The sequence below is a fragment of the Equus caballus genome, chromosome 24, assembly GCF_041296265.1.
Source record: "Equus caballus isolate H_3958 breed thoroughbred chromosome 24, TB-T2T, whole genome shotgun sequence".
Taxonomy (NCBI): Eukaryota; Metazoa; Chordata; class Mammalia; order Perissodactyla; family Equidae; genus Equus; species Equus caballus.
The window spans coordinates 19616139-19627911 of NC_091707.1; the positions used below are offsets into that span (position 1 = coordinate 19616139).

An 11773-nucleotide genomic window follows, 5' to 3' on the forward strand; every position below is an offset into this window, starting at 1 on the left:
CCGCCCCCCCGAGATCCTGGACGGCGCCTGATGTCAGCCTTGCCGTCCTCCCAGGCCAGCACGAGATTTCCCACAGAAACCTCAACAGCTGCCCACACTGGACAAAACGTTAGTAGCCAAGAACTTAAAAAGAAGAGAAAGGCTTATATTCCCAACTTTTAACTATTTCACAAACTACATTTCAGGATATTTACTAATATGTTATGACAGAGAAGAAATAATCAGAAGCTCCCCAGCTTGCTTAAACAACAACAGTAATAGCAGTTAAGAGCCTGTTCTGGCTCTTTCTATCGTGCGAAAGCTCTTCCTTGAAATGAAAGTCACTGTATGAACACTGCATCTGTGTTACTAGGCTGTGACTCAGAAAGCTCATTAGTCTCGGTGAGTGTCTCTGGCACAACTTTGCATAACTCCAGAGTTCACACTGGGGTAGAAGGAGCGATTAGTTGTGTGTTTGTTTATTTTACCTTGTTTACAGACAAAAGAAAGAATATAGTCAACTTACACACCATCCCTGAACACCTGCTGTTCCCTCTTCTCTCCACCTCTCAGGTTTGAGGTTGTTTTCTAATTAAAGCTCATTGATGAGAACACAACGGCTGATGCTACTGAGGAGGAAATGCCAGGTCAGCATCAGAACTGCTCCATACGTGCCTGCTCCATAAATGCCCATTTTTCATCTTTAGTATGCCTCAAAGTTAAATAGCTAAGACAGACAATGCAAAGGAAAATATGACCGCAGCAAAAGACAGAACCCACAGTATGGCTAAAATTAAGTCTGCATACCATCATGCATTTTTAACACGAACGTTTATGGAAATCGTCTCCTAATATTTACAGTGTTTTCCTTCATTGGTTGTTTATGATGCTTTGAGCTGGAAACATGAGCTAAAAGGGAGAGCAGAGAATGGGACTTACTTAACAAATGACAACCTTGTCCTCATAAATAAAAAGAAGAAACTACTTATTACTGTTAAAGGCACCATCACTTCCATATCATCCCTGAACACCTACTGTTCTCTCATCTCTTCAAGTTGCATCGTGATAAATAAACTTAAGAAGAAAAAGCTACCAGAATTCGTCACATCTTTTTTCCTTCCCAACCTGGAATTCTCTTATACATAGTGTCTGATTGGTTTCTTTTCTCTGCTAGGGGTTCTCGGCCATGTTGTTTAGTTTAATTGTGCCATTTTGCTATTTGGAAAGTGAACATAGAAGAAAAATTTTTCCATAAAATTGAAGAGATAATAATTAAATGACTTCAGCCAAGTGAAAATAGCTTGGGAGAGAGGGAAGGTGCTGCTGGAACGTAACATAAAATTAGATCCGAGAGGAGTAAAAGGGAGGGGCTTGAGAGCCCCAGGGGTGAACCTGGCCCCTGGTCTGTTCGGTTCCTTGGTGCTGATGTCCCGCCTCTCGAGTGTGGTCTTTCTCTCCAAATGTGAGTGGGATTCCCTAGGAGAATGTTCAAGGTCTGCCGTGGATCAAGCTTCTGCAAACAAATTCTCCCCCAAAAAACAAGCAACTGAGCCCACGTGCTGAGACTCAAGGCTGGACCATCTTTTATTTAATTGTGTATCTCTCAAATTAAGATACATGTCCTAAACAGCCAGCCAAGGACTTCCGCCATCTTCAGGGGAACCGAGACTGATGCTCGGCTCAGAGTCCTGAGAGAATGCATCAATGCCCACTTCACACAGAACGATCGCTGGAAATGTTGTACAGACTTAGGATGCCTGGAATATACAGGGAGCTGGGACCCACCGGAGGGAGCTGGTGAGGCAGCTTATTTCCGCTTCAAGAGGAGATCCCGTGAGTCACTCGTGACCATTCCCATGTCTAAAGGAGCCCTTCCAAGTTCTGTTGTTACAAAGCCAAGAGATTTTTACACCCGTGGTAAGCAAAATGCAGCAAACAAGACATAATAACGGCCTTCGGTGGTCTATCAGCCAGTTTCCCACCAGGAACGAGGACTTCCCTCCTGCGGACTGCATCCTGACCCCAAATCTCACAGCAGATCTGTGATAAAGGTGAACTTCACTTAGCCCAGATCTGACAGACCGTGGGCTCTGCTGATCTCTACCTTTTGTTGAGCTCATTCTTAAAATACTACCTTCCTGCCTGGGCACCGTCTGAGGTGATGCATAATGCTGGAAGAGAGCTAGGGAAGAGGGGGTGAAGCAGTTAATGAAACCGACAGGTGCTGTCATGCCCGCTGAAAAGGCTCCAGACTGAGGATTAGTCGGGCTGGCCCAACAAGCTGGCTAATTGGCAAGACTGAGACATTTGGATCACTGCAGATCACCTTGCTGTGTAGACAAAAGGGTAAGGACTTCCATTTCTGGGAGCATTTTCATTTCTAGAAGCATTCTATGGTTGTGCACATAGACCCGGTGCCGACCACCTGTGGGTCAACACAGGTGACACCAGCATTTTTTAAAATTAAATTAAATTAAATTAAAAAGTCAACTATTTCTTATTTTGAGTTGTGTTACATGAGAGTATTCACTTTGTGAAAAATTTTTAAGCTGTCCACTTAAAATTGTGTACATTTCCATATAATTCAACAAAAATTTTACTTGAAAGAAAAGGCAGAGGATTGTTCTAGATACGGAGTCAGCAAATTATGGTTGGCGGCCAAATCCTACCACGTACTGTTTTTCACAACCTGTGAGCTACAAATAGTTTGTGTATTTTTAAACGGTTGAAAAGAACAAAAGAAAAATAATATTTTGTGACATGTGAAAATTATACAAATTCTAAATTTCAGTGTCTATAAAGTTTTATTGAAACAGCTAAATCCATCCTTTACATATTATCTATGGCTGTTTTTGTGCTATAACAACAAAATCTAGTAGTCGTGAAAGACAAGTATGACCTGTGAAGCCTAAAATATTTACATCTATATTATTTTATTGTAATATATTATTTACATAATATATAAATATTTGTATTTATATCTGGTCCAGAGAATGCTTGCTGATGCCTGTTCCGGATTTAAGGAGACAAAGAACATAGGATAACCAAATATAATACATGATTCTTGATTAGACCTAGATCAGAAAAAAATTGCTATAAAGGACATTTTGGAAACAATTTGGCAAATGTAAGTACGTTCTGTGTAATCAGATAATATTTTTATAACTATGTTAAATTTCCTAGTGTGACAACAGCACTGTGGTTATGTGGGAGAATGTCCTTGCTCTTAAGAGACACATACTGCTGCCACTTACTTGTAAAAGGTTGGGGGAGATGTCTGCAAAGAGCATACAAATTTATCACAAACGTGATAAGATGTTCACAAGTGAATCTGGGTGAAGGATGTTGATCCTACTGTTTATCCTAGTGTTTTTCCTACTGTTCTTTCAACACTTCTGTAGATTTGAAAGTTCTCAGAACAAAAAGTTGGGGAAAATAATAAATACAAACCTAAAAACAACAAGAATTTAAAAAGAAGTCGTCCGGGAGCCTATAAATGATGGATCGGCAGCCCAGGCTGGGGGTCAATAAGTTAATTCGATTGGTCTGAGGTTTGCACATAAACCTCTTCGGCAGCTATACGTTGACAGCTGTCCTCTGTCAGCCCACAGCTCTCATCCTTGTGGCTTTTCTGAATTCTCCTTTCTGTTTTTTCTGAGCCTACTCCAAACTGCAAGGGGTTTACCAAAGATTTACTTGTTATTCGATCTCCACATTCGAAGTAAAAACGATAGTCAGTGTTTATCCTGTCTTTCGAGAAACTAAAAAATTACCTCCCACGTAAATGGACTTTTTCCTTTTTCCTAGTGGGACATGGAAATCCATCGTTAACTGTTACTTTGCCTTTTAAGAACTATTTAATTCCTTGAAGATTTATTATCTCTTTAATCAGAGCAAACTCTTAACGCACCAGTAACGATCAGTAATGTACCAGTAATTATACACCATTTTCAACCCATATTTCATCTGTGTATTTTTACAGGAGTTTCTTTTCTAAATTATGCTTTTGTCTGTGGGCAGTAATTTTGAGGTTTAGGAACCAGCTGAGGTATAGATTATCTTGAAAGGTTGCATATGGATCTGCAAAGGCTTGGAAATTCCATGCAGAAGCACTTGCAGCCAGGGGCCTCGAAGCATTTGTGGCTCTGGAATGCAGTAAATCTAATTGTTACTCTTCAGGACCAGTCCCTTGGCTCCTGTCTCAGGTTGACTCATTGTAAGACAAAGTCTATTTTATCGCAATGCATTTTGTCTCAGATTGTCAGGCAGACACTGCAGATTGTGGGTTCTCAAGGAAAGGGAAACAGCAGTGGTTTTATTAACAGAGTCAATGGTCGCTTCAAAGCAAAATCGTGGATCAGAAACAAATTATTTTTTCCCACTGGCTGAGATTTAAAACAACTCCTTACAGAAAGAAACTAGATTTAATTCAATGTAAAATGCATCAACCAGTTTCTAAAAATAAAATTGGAAGCACTTTCGTTGTTACAACCTTCATTCCAGGAAAGTGAGTTATATGAGTGCCTCATATTGTTTTGTGGAACTTGGAGATTAAAATGACTTTTGGTAGACATCGTTCGGTTTCCTATTTGAATCAGTCCAGAACGAAGCTGAATAGAATTATAGGAAAAAAATGAATGACCGTTACTGGCAGTGAAACAACCAGGCATTGCCAATAACATTTTAAGCACATACATACACACTTACACTCTGTTCAAATTTTTTAGTGGTTCTGTCCACATACACTGAAGTTTCTACACCAGTGGTACCTCTCAGAGCTGATTCCCCATGATTCAAACTGTTTCATGGCATGATCCACTCCCAAGTTTGGAGGCAGCGGACAGTAGACAGCTCTTTGTGGCCCCATATCTCCAAGTTCTGTTCAAGGCCAGCAACAGGAAGCACTGTGCTCCAGTTCCAAGGTGATGGAGCTCCAATGGATACAAAATTTTTGGTGAGTCCTGCAAAAGCCTTTTGCAAAACGAAGTACAAAAGTTAAACAATCAGACATATGTAGCGGAAAGAATATTTTTTCTCTCTCCTTCTTGGTAATTTCTTTTTATTCTGCCATTCATCTATAGCTTGTACTGAACCTTAAGGCTGAGGTTTATTGCCCCAGAGAAGAGAGGATACTAGAATCCCAGGAGGAGCAAAAGAATGAAACGGGAGACTCAAAAGCCTATGCTGAATTTCAAAATACGGTCTTAAACCAATGGCAGAGCCAGGTTCAAAAGGAAGAAAAAGGTTTCCTGAGCTTCAGAAGGAAAAGCACATGAAGTGCTCAGAATACAGTGTTTATATGGTAAAGTCCAGCATCTGACTGCAAAAGTAGTTTTCCTGAAACACAGAGAGAAGATAACACTGAGGGAGGGAGAGACGTGGGAGCGTGAAAAGACTTCAAGGGAGTTAATGGTGTGGGTCATTGTGAAAGGGCCTCTCACACTGCTGGGTTCAAATCCCTAGGAGGGAAGGGGTAATGGAAACCCCCAGAAAGATGTGGGAAGACAAGACAGGAGGGGGGACTTGTGCCCTGCATCCTGTCTGGAACACTGGGAGGAAACGGCCTTCCAGGGCACCCCATGCAAACATGGAGGACGGAGCAGGTGCAGGAGAGACCACATCACACAGACACCAGCTTGAGTCTCCCTCTGCACCTGCAGTACCTGACAGAGGCCCGAGAGTGATCAGGGCACAGAAAACTAAAGTGCCAGATTGCAGAGGAGGGAGAGGGCCTCCCACAGTAGAGGCTGCAGGGCGGGCAGCCAGAGTTGGAGATGAGATGGAAAATGTTGCTGAGTTTCGGAAGCTCAGCAGCCACCAGCCAGAGTTGAGTCAGGAACCCCGTCAACAGGGGAGAAGGCTGAACTCAGCAGAGCAAGTGCCCTGAGGCGAGCCTGGTGCTAGAGGAGGCTTTGAGTTACATCAACAGTGGAGGCCAGCAGAGAAGTGATTGCATCCCAAAGCTTTCTCTGTCAGTGCCGATGATGCCTCTGACTGCTCCTAGGGAGCTGAGAAGGAGGAGGGAGAAGAGGGGAAACAGGAAATGACTATACACCTCCAAAGAGACTGAGTTGAAGCTAAACACAGTGTTCCCAGCCAGGGACAGCTTTGCCACTCCAGGGATATTCAAGAATGTCTGGAGGTGTCTTTTTACTTGGTACAACATGGGAAGGAAGGTGGCTCCTAGTATCTGTTTGGCATGAGCCAGGGATGCTGCCAAACATCCTGCAACGCACAGGACAGCCCTCCCAACAAAGAATCATCCTGTCCCAAATGTGAATAGTATTGAGGGTAAGAAGCCCTGAGTCAACGTGATTGAGTTACCACCATCAGCAGAAATGAACACATGAGAAATGTTAAAAAAAAAAAGTATTTTTGCACACCTGTTTTCCTATAACTGAATAAACACACACACACTACAATACAAAGATGGAGATTTGAAGAAAATAGTGAGCGGAATATAAAATAGTAGGCATAGACTTGAAAAAGTTCAACATTTAAAGGTTAGGTAGGACAAACCAGTAAAGAAGACTTGGGGTGGGGCAGCAAGGTACAAGAGAAACCAAGAGAGTGTATAGTATCTCAGAAGCTGCGGGAAGAGCGGCTCCAGAAGGACAGAGCAGCCAATTGTGTACAACACTCTGAGACATCAAGGTCACTAGTAAAAAAAGTGTCAATTGAATTCAGCCTCCTGCCTGTTAGAGGATCCAGAGGACACGTGAGAGGATCAGCTTTAGGGAGAAGAGCATCCTCCCCCGCTGCTACAGGAGGGGAGAAGAGAATGCCAGGGACAGGTGGGTTTGTAAATTTCACTACAAATAAATTGCGAATTTCCTACATCAGAAGCAAACTAGTCTGCTGAAACTAAGAGGGCAAGAGAAGAGAAGCCAAAGTGTGTGGAAGCTTTGAAATGGTAATCATGGAGAGTGGGTGGGTCAGTCAATTAAAGAAACTTGGTAGGACGCATGGGCACTGTTGAGAGCCCAGCTGAGGCTGGTGATCATGAAATAGCAGTGATAATGATCAGCATGTGTTATGTGATATTTCCCCAGCACTTCTCAGCTGCCCAGTGCAATCACAGAGAAGACAGATGAGCTGGCATAGGGTTTTAGTAGAAGGAGTGGTTCTTAACCAGGGTTTGTGTGGGAATCACATTGGAATTTTTTGAAAGCACTCACACATGCATAGACTATATCCCAGCGTTCTGGCTCTGTAAACCTGAGGGCCAGTGTTGTTCGGAGGAAGTTCCTCAGTGATGTGCGGCCCCTAGTTAGCAACCACTCATCCATTTAGGTGCAACCAAAGCCCGACTGCCAAGGGGGTTAGCCAGGGAGGACTTGAACGATGGTCAGTAAATCTAAACCAGATTAAGGAAAGAAGTAAAGACAAAGGGTCTCAGAGACAGGGGCAGCACAGAGATCTGTGGGCGGGAGATCCCAGTACAGTCAGATCACACATCCTACGCAGCAAGAGTGCTGACAGCAGCTTTCAGATTAAGCAGATTTAGGGTACATTTTCATTCTCACCATCAACTTTTACAGAGAAGAAAAAAATAACCTGGAATCTCTCATAAAGCTGTGTTTTCTTGTAAATGGTGGCCAGAAATGCTTGTCATTTCTTTGATACTAATTAAACATTGAAGTTTCCATAGACCAAGGATGTCAAATGATGCTGCCCACAGGGGTTATAGCATTTCCCCCCATTATTCTCAGGTGTCTTCCCACAGTGGATGAAGAAGAAAGAGATGAATGCACTTGAAGCATTGAAAGAGGAGGCCCATGATGAGAAGGGCTGTCCCTACACTGACCACTGGAGCTGCGTGGCCCTTCAATCATTTCATCATGAGCCAAGTTCCTGCCATCCAAACTGTAAGATAGAAACACTACATAAGAGGAAAAGTTGGGACTTTCGTACACAATTCATACTTTGCCATTTTCCTATAAAGTTACCTTTATAATTCTTCTAGAGTAAATAAAGTGATTGCTAAAAAAAAGAACATTATTTTAGGATGGAGGGAGAAAGAAGACTTTGAATAATGAGGGCCTTAGGAAATGAATTTAGAAGAATTTTTATTTCTGGTCAGTAAATTATTTAGACAGATCATCTCTCTAAGACCAATGAATCTTTAAAATTGTCTGCTTCTAATTTCAAGAATATTGGCCAGGGGCCGGCCCAGTGGTGCAGCGGTTAAGTGAGCACGTTCCGCTTTGGTGGCCTGGGGTTTGCTGGTTCGGATCCCAGGTGCAGACGTGGGACCGATTGGCAAGCCATGCTGTGGTAGGCGTCCCACATATAAAGTAGAGGAAGATGGGCATGGATGTTAGCTCAGAGCCAGCCTTCCTCAGCAAAAAAGAGGAGGATTGGCAGCAGTTAGCTCAGGGCTAATCTTCCTCTAAAAAACAACAAAAAAATGAATATTGGCCATTATCACTGACATTCTCATCCCCCAGCAACCTTTCTGCCCAACTCTATCAACAAGGGAGATTACTCACTGGACAGGTTCAGTGTCTGACTCAGCTCCTCCAGGAGGGAACTGAGCTGGGCTCTGGCCCGGGCAGCTGAGCAAAGTCTGTAAAGAGCAGGAAACACTCTCCGAAAACTGGCCTCCTGGCCTAACCTAAGCGTGACTTTGCCTAACACGCTTTATGGGGTTCTCCAACACTGAAGGAGTGGCTCCTTCTTGTAGCATTCTTTCAAGGACAAGGTATTATTGAGTGGCTCATCAAACTTTGGTTTTCATTTTTTGTATTTCCAGGATTTGGTCCAAACTCATTGGAGTGGCAAAGAAGGCTCTTCATGATCCAGCTGCTGGCTCCACCTTCTGCCCCGCCTCCTATCACTTTCCTACCTCTTTCTCTGAAGCCTGACGCAAGCCACACCAAGTGACGGCATTTCTTGAGGATAAGATGCTCTTGTGACTGTGTCTTACACTTCTAGGAACAACCCCCCCCCCCAAACCTTCAGGTTGGGAGATGGATACCCCGATTCTCCGTCCAGTTTTGCCATCAATCCTACAGGTGGCCTCAGTTTCTTTCTTTACAAAATAAGGGGATTAGAGACTTAGCAGTTGCCAAGTTGTGGCCCATGGGTCAAATACATACTTTGTATTTGACTGGCCCCATACAAACTTTGACAAGCATAGTGTTTGTGTGTTAGTGTGAGTCTATTCCACTCCCCAAGGCAGCTCAGGCCACCACTCTCTCTTCACCTATGCCCAGCAGCATACACACTTACATTAGTACGTGGCCTCTGGGTGCACATGAATTGGCCACCAAGAGGCCTGGTGATCTCTAAGGTTTCCTCCAGTTCTAATGACATGTGAAATAAATTAACTCCAAAAACACAGGCTCAAGCAGATGGTAAATGTGCAAGAAACACACAAAAGACCTCAGCCTCAGGTACCAGAGACCCTATCAAATAGTCCTGGATTGACACCAAGACCTTTACAAAACAGATTCCCTTGACTGATCCCATATGGCTAATGAATTTGCTTTCTTTTACCATGTGGCTTAGCAGGTATTATCACCACCGCTCCCGGGATGGTCTGTTTTCCACACAAAGCCAAACCGATTTCTTTACGGAGCACCTGTTCCTTTTGAAGCTGTAACCCAATGATCAGTAATCTTTATTTTCCTTCCTGAATAATAACTTATACGAGAGAAAAGGAAGACCCTAATATTTCTCATTTTAGCACTGACTAGCATCTGCAGGCTTCAGTTGCAGTGGAGGAAATCCGGAGCCATTTCTCCCCGCCAATAGCTTTTGACAGGATTGTTAACCACTGGCTTCCAGCCCACCCAGGGGAAGCGTGTTGTTCCGACTCTGTGGTATATGCTCACCTGCTCCCCACATCCATTTCCTTTGATTAGAGAGTATGACCTTTTCTTTGACCAAAGCCCATCTCATCTTAAGCTAGTTTGAATCTTTCTTACATGAAACTCATGCTGCTCAGGTGTGGTAAAAACAACTAAATCATCCAATTTTCCCCAAAGAGAAAAGGCTATGACACCTGCTAAAGGGCTGGATCAGATGGTCTCTTCAGACTCTTCTAGTCTGCTATTTTCTGATTCTGCTATTTTCTGATTATGCCAGAACTGTGGATACTCACAATATCTTATGAATAAAAATTACTGAAAAAGAAATGTGATTGGCCTACATTAAGAAATTCCTCTCCAAAAATGAAAACAACGAATCATTGAGGATGTATATGCAAAACACCAACTTCTGGACCTCAAAGAGGTCAAAGCAATGCAGAGCTGGAACATGCAGGGTGGCACCCAGAGATCTGAGGATTGTATTCAGCTGATGATCCACAGCTACGGAGAGTCAGTCCTGGGATACTGGGAAGGATTTGTGACTGCAGAGCTGCGGACCAGAAATTTATTTGGAAACGGAGTAAAAACAGATGAGCTAGTATCTCAATAAATGCTTTCAATCCTCTGAGAAATAGCTAAGCTCTTTTAAAGGTTATAACCAAATATATGAACATTACTAACCTTGATCAGCCTTTTGGAATTGAGCACATACTATGACTGAAAACTCAGGGTGGCATCCATGCAACCAGAATTATCCCAGCTTTCAATTAACTGCATTCATTTGGAAATTATCTTTTACTTTCAAAACTCATTTGGCTATGCAGTGCCTAAACTAAAGCTTAGAGACTGTGAAAATTAATCAACAGAAATTTCATTTAAAATGGAGTGGAGAGGCCGGAAGAGAAAGTTCTCACGCACATGCCACTCAATGCGCACTACAGACCCCAACAGAAAGAGATGTACCTTGCGTCTTCAACAGGAAGTGATACCACTTTCTACCACAGCAGAAGGAAGAAATTCCTCCTTGTCCAGCAACAGCTCAGCCAATGAGAGACTGCCATAACTCAGCCAATGAAAAGCCGCTACACTTTGAACTCCCAGTCTGCTCCAATGGACTCTTTGTTTACAACAGCACCCCCCACCCCCCCCCCACACACACCCCCTCACCCCACCTCCCACCCCGCCAACTTCTTGAAGGAAGTTTCTCTCCTTTGTTTCTCCAGATTTGCTCGTGGTTGCACTTCTTTGCAGTTAATAAACCCATTCTACTGGTAAAATAACTATTTGTTTTAGGTAAACATTATTCGGTGGCACATACAGGCATCCAGACAAGAACCCCAACAACTCTGAGTTTGGAGGGTAAATAGGTGCGGTACCCACAGAGCCCACTGAGCTCACTGCTTCCTCCTTGACTCTGGAGTTTGAAGTAAGTTTTCTCCTGGATCTTGAGCTCTGCTCTCTTTGCATCTTGAACCTCTCTGGGCCTCATTCCGGACCTGTGCTTTCTATTAAAGGCTTTTGCCATTTGTGCAAGTATTCGTTTGGCCTTTGGTCTGATTCCTCTTGGACAGGGGCTATTCCTACTGGAACTATGCCGTTCAGCCTTTGGCCTGACTTCTTTGGAATCGGGCTGTTCCTGTTGGCACGGTGCTAGCCTTCGGTCCACTTCCTTTGGAGCTGGGCTGTTCCCACGGGCACTGTAGAGGCCTTTGGTTTGATTCCTCTTGGAACTGGCTATTCTGTTGCAACTGTGCTGGTATTTGGCCTATCGGCTATTTAGGAATTTTTCTTTTGCTGTAGAGAAAATGGGATCTCGGTCATCAAAATGTTTTAAAGGCAGATTGCTTCAGAGACCCCAGCTGGTTTTATGTTTACAGACCGTGGTCCCTCCTCATGCACATTTCTAAATAAATGGATTGACTTAACCAAAAATAATTTAGAACACCCATGGCCATTATGGGGAACTTTTGAACTCCCCA

General features: G+C 43.3%; 1 long non-coding RNA gene across 1 annotated transcript; it reads left to right on the plus strand.

Moving 5' to 3' along the window:
• Positions 1-1768: 1768 nt before the first annotated feature.
• Positions 1769-11074, plus strand: LOC138920526 (uncharacterized). Its single transcript, XR_011431866.1, has 4 exons — positions 1769-2325; positions 2970-3106; positions 7692-7847; positions 8735-11074. It is a non-coding gene; the product is annotated as an uncharacterized lncRNA (long non-coding RNA).
• The last annotated feature ends 699 nt before the right edge of the window (positions 11075-11773 follow it).